We start from the raw sequence: 10,753 nt of genomic DNA, 5'->3' as shown, positions 1-10,753 counted from the left end.
GGTCTCATTGTCCCTAATTGATACTATTCCCTGGAGTTTTGTCCTGGTATCTTCTCTTCTCTCTCTCTCTGTCTCTCTCTCTGTCTTTCTCTCTCTCTCTGTCTCTCTCTCTCTGTCTCTCTTTCTTTCTGTCTCTCTGACTCTCTGTCTCTGTCTCTGTCTCTCTCTCTGTCTGTCTCTCTGTCTCTCTCTCTGTCTCTCTGTCTCTGTCTCTGTTTCTCTCTCTGTCTCTGTCTCTCTCTCTGTCTCTGTCTCTCTCTCTCTCTGTCTCTCTCTCTCTCTCTCTCTCTCTCTCTCTCTCTCTCTCTCTCTCTCTCTCTCTCTCTCTCTCTCTCTCTCTCTCTCTCTCTCTCTCTGTCTCTCTCTTTCCCTCCCTCCTTATTCCCAAGGGATATTATGTGATTTATTATGTGATTTCAGTGCTCAATGCATCACCTCTATATCAATGACTCCCAAAACAACCTGTCTTACCTCTTTCCTAAATTCATCTCTTCTAAATACAATTCTCAGATATCTAACTACCCAATGCACAGCATTATCTGAATGCCCTGCTAGTACCCAAAATTCCAAAAGTCAAGAAATCAATTATTCTTCTCCTATAAAGCTGTCTTTCCTCCAGAAGTTTCCTGTTTCTGTTGATGACACCTTTTCCTCCCAGTTACCCAATTTAGATTCCTCATAGTTGTTTTTGAAACTTTTGTTTTCCTTTACCACACTAATCCAAATCAGTAGTGAAGCTGGATCAATTCAATGTTTCAATACCTCTTACTGTTATTATTCTGACATTATCACCACAGCAGTTCAGTTCCTCTTTATCTTTGTAAATGATTTTCATATAATTTTCTTAATTGGTACATCTGCCTTTAGCCTCCATTTGTATAATCTCTCATTCACAAAAATGTCACATTCACAAAAATGTAGGTCACCTTTCTAACATTGTGATCACCCTTCTTTAATATCTTTAGTTACTTCCTTTGGATAAAATATAAACTACATGGTCTGGCATTTAAATGTGATCATCCTTCTCCAATAACTTTAGTTAGTCCCTTTGGATAAAATTATGAACATTATGGCCTGCCATTTACAGTCCCTAATAATCCAGCTTCAAACTCCTTTACAGTCTTATTTCACACTTGTTCATCCAAAAACTGTGAGTAACACTGGACTACTCATTTTTGGTAAAGTTAGTATGCAATCAACCTCTGGCTTTAGTGCATTTGCACATCTTCCATGCATAAATGTACTCCCCTCCTAATGCCTTCTCCCTTTTTAGAATTCTGGGTTTTTTTTTCTGTCAAGGATTCTATTCTTAAGGTTCAATAGCCACTGATTACTCCATTTCATGGGGTATGCTATTTGGAAGGACCGTCTTGGAATTTCTGGTCATATAAATTAATCTTACTAGCCCCAGTCATAGGACCTTATAATTAACTAATATGAATAATACAGGTAAGCAACTGCATCAACCCATTTTCCTGACAATATAGACCCAGCTTCTTTGCTAAGAATTCAACTCAAAACTTGACTTTAGCAACCTGTCCTAAATGAACTGTATCTGTCTTTGTCTACAAGTTGCTTAGTGCTGACCACATTTATAATTAGTGTATACTATTGATTCATTTTAGACTGTTGCTTTATAAAATTATTCCTTTGTTGCCTCATGCACATAGTCATATGCAACAGTAAAAGAGTTTCTTTTAAATTTTTTTTTTGAGAAAAAGACAGTCTTTGGATAGGTTATTTTTGTTCCTGTAAAAATACAACTTTTGTCCTTGGGGGGGGGGGGGAGAAACTTTTGTTTTGCCTAAGGAATTTTTGTAAAGTTTGAAGCTTGTCCTTCATTGACTTATCAAAAGAACAACAATGTCTAGCCAAATCTACTGGATTTTATCCTTCATTTACATTATACCTTTTACTCATGCTGTGGTGCAATGTGAAAAAATAAAATTAGTTATATCTTCATCTCCTTCATGCACAAATGTACACACAATGGTATTCAAAATAATTCTGCAGACTAAGGCTTTTCTATAACATTATACCTGCCATGCTTGAAATTTACATTAGAAAACAATTGAATAAAGTCATTCTATGACACTATTAAGGGATTGTGCACATGTATAACAAACAGAAAATTCATAAACATTTGAAGCAAGAAGGAAATTTTATGCTAGCTATTAAATCATGTCATAGAGAAAGCCAAATATAAACATTTTAAATTCTTTCCTATGTTAAATCATGCACAAATAAGAATGAATAACATCATGGAACCTAGCTTTGCATTGATGAATGTCTATTTTGTTATTAGTGAAAATATAATTTAAGGCAATTCTGTCATGCCATGAAACAAAGAACATTGGAGATGAAAGAGGCACTTGAGATCATCTAAATCCAATCATCTCTTCATATAGTTGAAGAAATTCAGACCTAAAAAGTTTAAGTAACATGTCCAAGTCACACAGTTTTAAGGCAAAATAAAAAATAGAGCTTGTCTGACTCCCAGTACCCCCAAATACATGTATACATATGCATATTCAGAAGTAACTAAGCATAAGTAAAAATAAATATAATTTCAATAATTAGGGTCACTGTTACAATGATACTATCTGTTAATGAAATTTTGTGCTCAAATTTAGTCACTAATTTACTATATTCATTAGACTGACTATGGAGTGAGAGTGAAGGTAAATAGTGATACATTCTGAGTCTGAATTAGTACCCATGAAACACCCAAACCCAAGAAGGCCTCCAGAATGGTACATAGACTAGTTGTGTGGGATCTCTAAGAGTACATGAATAGCAATTACTCAGCTTGGGAATATGTAGATGTATTATAATTTGCAGTGATGGTAAAGATGACTACATATCAATGAAATCATAAGTCCATCCAAGGGTTGAAGGAATTTACCTCTGTGTTAGAGAAAATATCGTTGACTTTCATAATAAGTATATGTCAACTGCACACACACATACATAATAAGGAAACACTATAAATATTTTTATAGTGACATAGCATGACATATTGAATATAATAGGGAGTGGGAATCATCAGACCATGTTTTAAGCCTCAGCTCCATCATTTTTGGCTGTGTGACCTTAGTAAACGAAATCATTATGACAATATATATCTTGTCTACCTTGCAGTGTTGTTGTGAGACTCAAAGTATATGATATGTGAGGTAGGCTGGTGAAATCAAGCAGGCTTCCTAAAACTGACTAAAACACAATGTGGAAGGACTTTGTAACCTATAAAGTGATATAATGTAGAATTATTATGAAATAGCTATTTCAGGAAGATAAAGGGACTTAAGATGATTAATATGATTAACCTTCCCCACAGAACCATAAGCAGTTCCCTAATTAAACAATACATTAATAGTTGTCCCTTCATTGAATGTTAACTCAATATCTCCCTCAACCATGGTATATACAGTGCAATTAGCACCACTTATCCAATCCCACAGACAGAAAACTTTTTAATTGAGGTTATTAAGTAATGGTGGAAATTTCATGCCAAGGAAAATGATGAATATATGCTACTGATTAGTGATCATGGTGGTATATATGTGCAGCCATGTGTGCATGTGTGTGTGGGGGAAGGGGAAGGTAGTATTAGTTGTAGGCAGAGACCTGAAAAACATTTCCTTAAATCATACAGATGTGATACCCAACCATTCTGCTTGTCAAGAAAAAGAATAAGGTCAGAAATATTTATTTCCTAGTTCAAGAATCAGTTCCTCCATCATGGAACTGAATGTTGTAAACTAAAAGGAAATAAATAAATTTAAATGAAAAAAATCAGTTCTTCCTTGGTAACTTACTTGTATCAAGCACATGATAAATATTTATTCATCTTAATTGAGTTATGCTGAATCTAATCTGAGGACACAGGATGTTGGAGCCAGAAGACAATTTCATATCATAGTTAGGCTTTTTTATTAACTACATAATTTTGTGGGAGTCTCTAACTTTCCCTGGACCTCAGTTTTCTTATTTGTAGAATTAAGAAGCTGAACTATATGATGTCTAATGTTCCATCTATTTCTAAATAGTTTGATTCTTAGATAAAGAACTTACCAGAAATTGAGACCGTTGGGTATTTGATTAAGGTAAAACTGGCTCTATAGAGTCAATGTCATAATATTTCAATTACAGATATTTACTTGTACAGCTACAACTCTATATTATGACTGACCTATATTTCCCTCAAGTTCAGCATTAGCATTGGGAATTATGATTTTCCCTAATAACTCTGATATACAAATTCATAGATTATTGCTATCTATAAAAATTGAAAAATGCATTTCACCAGTTGAATTAATTTTAAGATAAGTGGAATAATAAGAAAATAAGTGGAATAAGAATATAATAAGCTAATAAGAGAGACCTTGAAATTGTCTGAGGAATGGAGCATTAAACATAGAGTAATTCTTAAAGTAAATGGAATAGACAATAGCAATAAACATGGAAGTTCATAGAAAAAACATTTGTAGGTTGATATCATTTGATTAGCTAGTTCAGAATTGGTTACAATCAAATTGTGATAACCAAATTGATGCCACTAAATATTAATACAAAATTAGGTATTTGGTGCCATGGATTTAAGCCTACTACTCCATCTCAAAATGCAGTCCTTGAAGTTAACTCTTCTCTTCCACAACATCCCAGAACCTATTCCAATATCTGCACTGAATTTCTCCAGTGTAAGATATATTTGTGAAAGGATAAACTAACTTTTTCCTCCTCTAACCACCCACCATCAAATTCTGTCTCACATGCTGTTCAGTGTTTTAAAGGATGTGTATGTGTATGTCTGTGTGTTTATGTGGTGTGTGTATGTAAATTAGGAAACTTATAAGAACCATACAGTCAGAAACAAATGGAAAAGAAAGAAATTTACAAACATTTTTTGGTTCTAGGATAATGTATAGGGAATGAAGCCTTCTTTTTCTGCAGTCCTATTCCTTCTTCAGCCCAAGTGAAATTCTATCTTCAATCTTGTGCCAAAATCAGATAACTAAGTGTAACCTCAGTTCTCTATCTTTTGCTAATAGATTTGATTTGACAAAACCACATTATTTTAGTTCAACTTCCCCATCCCTTAGATCTGTTACTGTCATCTGTTGTGAAAACAAAGGAAATATATTTAGCCAGAGGCTCAACAATGACACTATTAGCAAATAATTCTAAAAGTATAAAATGAGAATGGGTACTTATCCTAGGCACTCTTCTATAACTGAATACCATCCTTCATTTTTTAGAGTCTCTCAAGTTCATCTTCTCCATTCCCCGGCATGGTAATTATTGTTCCTAGACCCTTGAATATTTCAGGCCCTTCTCTCTCAAACCTTCCTAACAATCTTTCCTTGTTAATTTTGGTTATATACCCTAACCTGGCATTCCCCTTAACTCATTTCTTAAAGATTACAGGGCATAAGACCGCATATCTTTTCAACCTCTGTTGGTTGGTTTGAAGGAATTTCCTCTAGCTCTTCTTCTTCCTCTGACATCATTCAGAGTTTGAAATTTGAAGCTTGTTGAGAACAAGTATCATATCTCATTTACCATTTTATCTGTTCCAGGACCCATCACTTCATATATTTCAAGTGCTTAATAAATGTTAATTTTTTGAGAGGTTTGTTTCTTTATCCTGTGTTTTTAAAGTGATATCTATTCTCTCTTCACTAGGGAGATTATATGTAAAAAAGGCCATATATAGGGGTGGGGAACCTGAGGCCTCAAGATCATATGTGGCCCTCTAGGTCCTCAAATGTGGCCCTTTAACTGAATCCAAACTTGCAGAACAAATACCCTTAATAAAAGCAGTTTTTCTCTAAAACTTGGACACAGTCAAAAGGCTGCATCCAAAGATCTAGAAGGCTATATGTGTTCTCAAGACTGTAGGTTCCCCATCCCTGAAATTGCCATTGCCTCAATCTCTACTGAGACAACCTCAATGCTCTTGGTAGAGTTCCAGTCAAGACTGACTTCCACTGAAAACTCTGCCCTTTGGAAACTTAAAAACCAAGCTTCTATTGCCCCTGGCATCCACGTGCCATACTTGATGGAAGATTTATTGTAACTAACATACTCTGAGCACCAGCAACAATACATGTCTTTCTTTGACCTCTATATTCTTGTTACATGTCTCTGTTGTATTCCATAGATTCTATGACTCAATGAAATTATACAACTGTCCCATTGGAAGAAAATTTTTAAAGATTTTATTTATTCTTCTAGCCAGAATAAAGTTGTATGGCATTCAAGGACTCTCTTCTCTGTCTCTGTCTCTTTCCCTCTCTCTATGTCTCTGTCTCTTTCTCTCCCTCTAATAACTGTACCCGTTAGATCATTACATTCAATTATTATTTCTTCAGCCTACTAAAAGTTTCTATTTATTTTAATTTGATTTTATTGAATTTGCATTCTTTACCCCCTAAATCTTGCCATTTGAGTCAAACTGAAAGGATCTAAACTTGTTTAGATTAATTATCTTTAATTTTGTTTTATATGTTTAATAGATGCTTTCCATTTATTATGTTTATCTTTTATTTTCTTTGTTTACAGAAAACAAACTTTAAATATATCTTTATTCCTTTAACCTACTTTATACTTTGGTAAATCTATCAACCCCCTACTTGTTTTTGAGGGTTTTTAAGAGCACATGACATTTATTTAATGACACCTTTTTCAGTTTCACCTGCCTCAGCTTGAGGTTTTAAAAGGCTCTAGAAGCCAGTGCTTTAATAAAAGTCAAAACTAACTCAATTTACTGTTAGTTAGTATATGCTCTTTTATCTCTTGGGCTCTTAAAAAAGGAAGAGACAAATTATTGCCACACAGCTCACATGGGTCCAAATGAAATGCTACCCAGGTTTTTATTCAATTGAAAATTTAACCTGTCCTGTGATGAACATCATATGACAAAAAAAGGTTCTCATGATTTTTCCTATAACTGCAAATATGGGAAACATAATGAAATCATTGCATTTGGATGGAATATATCCACATTGTCCAACATATTTAAAAAACAAGATGTCATGTAACTTGCTGATGTATACCATTTGACTGAATGAAGCCAATATATTGACTTTGTAATATTTTCATAAATACTCCCCAATATACCATAAAGGCTTAGATTCAGGATTTCATGAATCAAAGTGCCTGTCCATTTACATAACATATTAGATTGTAAAAGGGGTTTTAAGCTATTGAATTTCTTATTAGAATATGATGATTATGTTCCATGATATTTCACCTTCTGAACAATTTCATGTATTACTAGAAAAGGCAAAGGCATTTAAATGATATCCAAAGCTTCACAGATAAAATATACATATTGTGTGGAAAGATGAATACTCACTAGTAGGGGATGCGCCATTGGAAATACACATATATACAGATACAACTATGTAAAATACTTCTTTTATGGGTAAGGGCTGATTTGCTGATAATGACAAAACATTTCCTGTCAGTCACAACAAACATGCTAAGCATTAAAGTTTTTTTTTAAGTTTGCAAATTAAAATGCAAGTAAAAGGCCATAGATATAATGCTTTTTGTCATTTCAATTAATATCATATGAATATTTATAAAAGTATATGTCTGAACACTATATAAGAAAGCAGTATAGAAATTCATAACTATATCATGTAGTTTAATGATGAAATTTTAACCCAGCAGAGTAACACTGTTGATATGAGGCTGTTTTATTGTTAGGTTTCTCATTCACTTAAGGATGTACAAAGGAACTAGTTTTCATATCTTTCAAATAAAAATGGAATATTCACTTAGTTCTATAGTTAAAAGGTATATGTAAAAATTCAAGTAATTCAAATATCTGATACTCATAATCCATATGACATAAATGTAAAACAGCTTATACAAATTATTAAAAAAATTATTTCAATGCTATTTTGGAGTTGTTGCATAAAGATTACAAAATTTTTTTCATTCTAATGCTAATTTTACTATGATTTTAAAAATTAATCTTTAAAACTCTATCACTCTGAACAATTGCTGTGCTTATCAAAAGGCACCCAAACTTTTAATAAGTTATTCTTCATGGGCGGCTAGATGGTGCAGTGAATAGAGAGCCAGTCCTGTAGTCAGAGGAACCTGAGTTCAAATATGTACTCAGATACTTCACACACACACACACACACACACACACACACACACACTAGCTGTGTGGCCTTGGGAAAGTCACTTGATCCCAATTGCCCTACATTCACCCTTCCAAAAAGCAAAAAAAAAAGTCATTTTTCAAAGCAGAATGATATACAACATTAAAATAAAATGTTTAAGAAAACACTGGATTAAATTTGGCCATTTTAGCAGTCTGAAATTTTTTTCTAGGAGAATGTCTCTCAAAAGTAAATTTATATAATACTTTATAACAAAAGATATAAATTAATGTTTCATAAGCATAGGTCTGTACTTCTTTCCTTCATAACGCAATACAATATTTTCAAGCTATATTTTCAACATTATTTGACTGTATTTAAATTATTATTGAATGATTCTATATTGAGTCTTCCAAAAGTTTATGAAACATCATTACACCCCAAACCATATAAGGACTGCTGTTTAATATAACCAGTAGATGAAATATCAAAGTTACAGAAGGCTAAATTTCAAAATAACCCAAATGCTAATTTTAGAGTCCAAAGGAGTGTGTATGTGTGGGGTCACATCACAAAATGAAATATATTATTTACATTATATATATATGTGATATATATAATATATATGATACATATTATGTTATAGAAATTATAGATGTCCTTTCATTTATAGACTATTCATAACCATGTCATCCATCCATCATAAGACCCCACTTTTATGAAACCTACACACATTCTGAAATACTTTGGTGATAACTTCTTTATACTTAACAAATTAACCACAAGATTCATAGATCTGATATATTTCATAGCAATCAAATACTAGCTGTGAATTTTTTTTAGCATTTAAAATAAGTCTTTTTTAAAAATTATTTGGAAGAAAAAAATATATTGAGCAGGAATCAATATTACACACACACACACACACACACACATATACACACACACATTCTTTTTTTCTATTTCAATAGTTACCTGTCTTACTTTTCAATTCCCAAAAGCTCTAAAATCAAGCTTTCATTGCAGAACACTATTTTGATCAATCTTGACAGGTGATAAAATAAGTTTTACTTTCAATAACTCATTGCCTCTATTCATTGACATCAAATAGGGCTCATGAAGAATTTAATGTATAAAATTGTCATTCATGTCCAAAGGACTTTTCTCAGTTACATAAATCTTTACCTCTCTGAACCATGCCTTCAAATCCACATGGAACACATATTGAGTGTTATATTAAATAGCTATTTTATCATAATCCACCCCAACCACACCATAAAGATTTTTGATGGAAATATCACTGTTTTTAGTTTGACCCTTCCACTGTGAAACATCATGGGAATCATAGCAATGTAAGTTACTACTAAACTCAGCTTTTATAAAAAGGCTAATAAGGGAGACCTTGGAACTATCTGAAGGATAGAGCACTAAATACATAATAATTCTTTAATATCATTATTGAAGCAAGTAAAAAAGATTAATATACCACATTAAAAGTAAAACTATCTTACCATGTGCTCACAGGTATGAAATTCAATGAAAAGTTCTCCACCCTGAGACCTAGAAAAAACACAATGAGAAGTGTTCTAGATCAGTAATAGTGTTACATTTTGATAGAAAAAAATGAGTAAAAATTAGACATTAATCTACAAAAAAAAACTGAATGTTTTAAGAAAATGCTGATTTATCATCTCAAATAAAATTACAATTTAGTATTAATCATTGTAATTTGGGGTACTTATCAGAGTCACAGGAGGTAGCAAAAAGTGGGAATAATAGAAAGAAGGCTATGCCATAAAGGAGATATAGATACAAATCCTGTCAGACACATACTAGTTGTGTGACCTGGGAGTCATTTAACCTTTCATTTCTCCAGGTGATTATTTAAGACTCCAAATTGTAGTCCAACTGAGGATCTAGGTGAATGAAGGGAGTTTCTGCAATAGTGGTTTGCCCTTACTGATAAAATCACCAAAACAAAACACATATATGAAAAAAAATAAACTGCATGGAATGCTAGATAAATAAAGGCATCCGTAACTCTGAAAAAAAAATTAACCCAATTGACATCTGTGAATTTTCCTTCTTTTTAATTTTCAACTTTGTAAGAATGTTTTGTGGAGGAAAAAAGGAATATGGAATCTATCAATATGATGGAAGTATTTGCTACATTTTACTTTTATACTGGTATTTAGGCACAATTATATTTGTACTTAAAATGCCAACAAAACATTGAGAAGCAGTGTGGAATACCAGATAGAGAACTGGTCTCAGGCCAGGAAGACCTAGGTTCACAAACCACCTCTTATACAAACCAACAGTATGATCATGGGTAAAACATTTAATTCCTAAGTACCTCCAGGTAACTCTTTCAGACTAAGTTGCCAAGAAGGTGTCACTTTCCATTCAAAGGTGAAGTCTACTCATTTGGGAATTCCACATACTAATGATATCACAGGCCCAATCCTTTCCTAAGAAAGCATTGAATAACATACAGATGTCTATGTCTGTCTGTCTGTCTGTCTGTCTGTCTCTCTCTCTATCCATCTATCTATCTATCTATCTATCTATCTATCTATCTATCTATCTATCTATCTATCTATCTATCTATCTATCTATCTATCTATCTA

General features: G+C 33.0%; 1 protein-coding gene across 14 annotated transcripts in view; it reads right to left on the bottom strand.

Annotated features, from left to right (window-relative positions):
- The window catches only part of PTPRD (protein tyrosine phosphatase receptor type D), a 2,782,277-nt gene that overhangs the window by 1,466,177 nt on the left and 1,305,347 nt on the right, over positions 1-10,753 (bottom strand). For all 14 annotated transcript variants that reach the window (XM_069090737.1, XM_069090735.1, XM_069090734.1 and 11 more), the window contains one exon: positions 9,635-9,683. The gene's annotated coding sequence lies outside the window, so the exon portion shown is untranslated. The remainder of the gene's footprint in view (positions 1-9,634; positions 9,684-10,753) is intronic.

This window comes from Petaurus breviceps, unplaced genomic scaffold (assembly GCF_028583685.1).
Source record: "Petaurus breviceps papuanus isolate PSGF00001 unplaced genomic scaffold, PetGlider_PUasm1.0 187, whole genome shotgun sequence".
NCBI lineage: Eukaryota > Metazoa > Chordata > Mammalia > Diprotodontia > Petauridae > Petaurus > Petaurus breviceps.
This window is presented reverse-complemented; position numbering and strand designations above follow the sequence as displayed.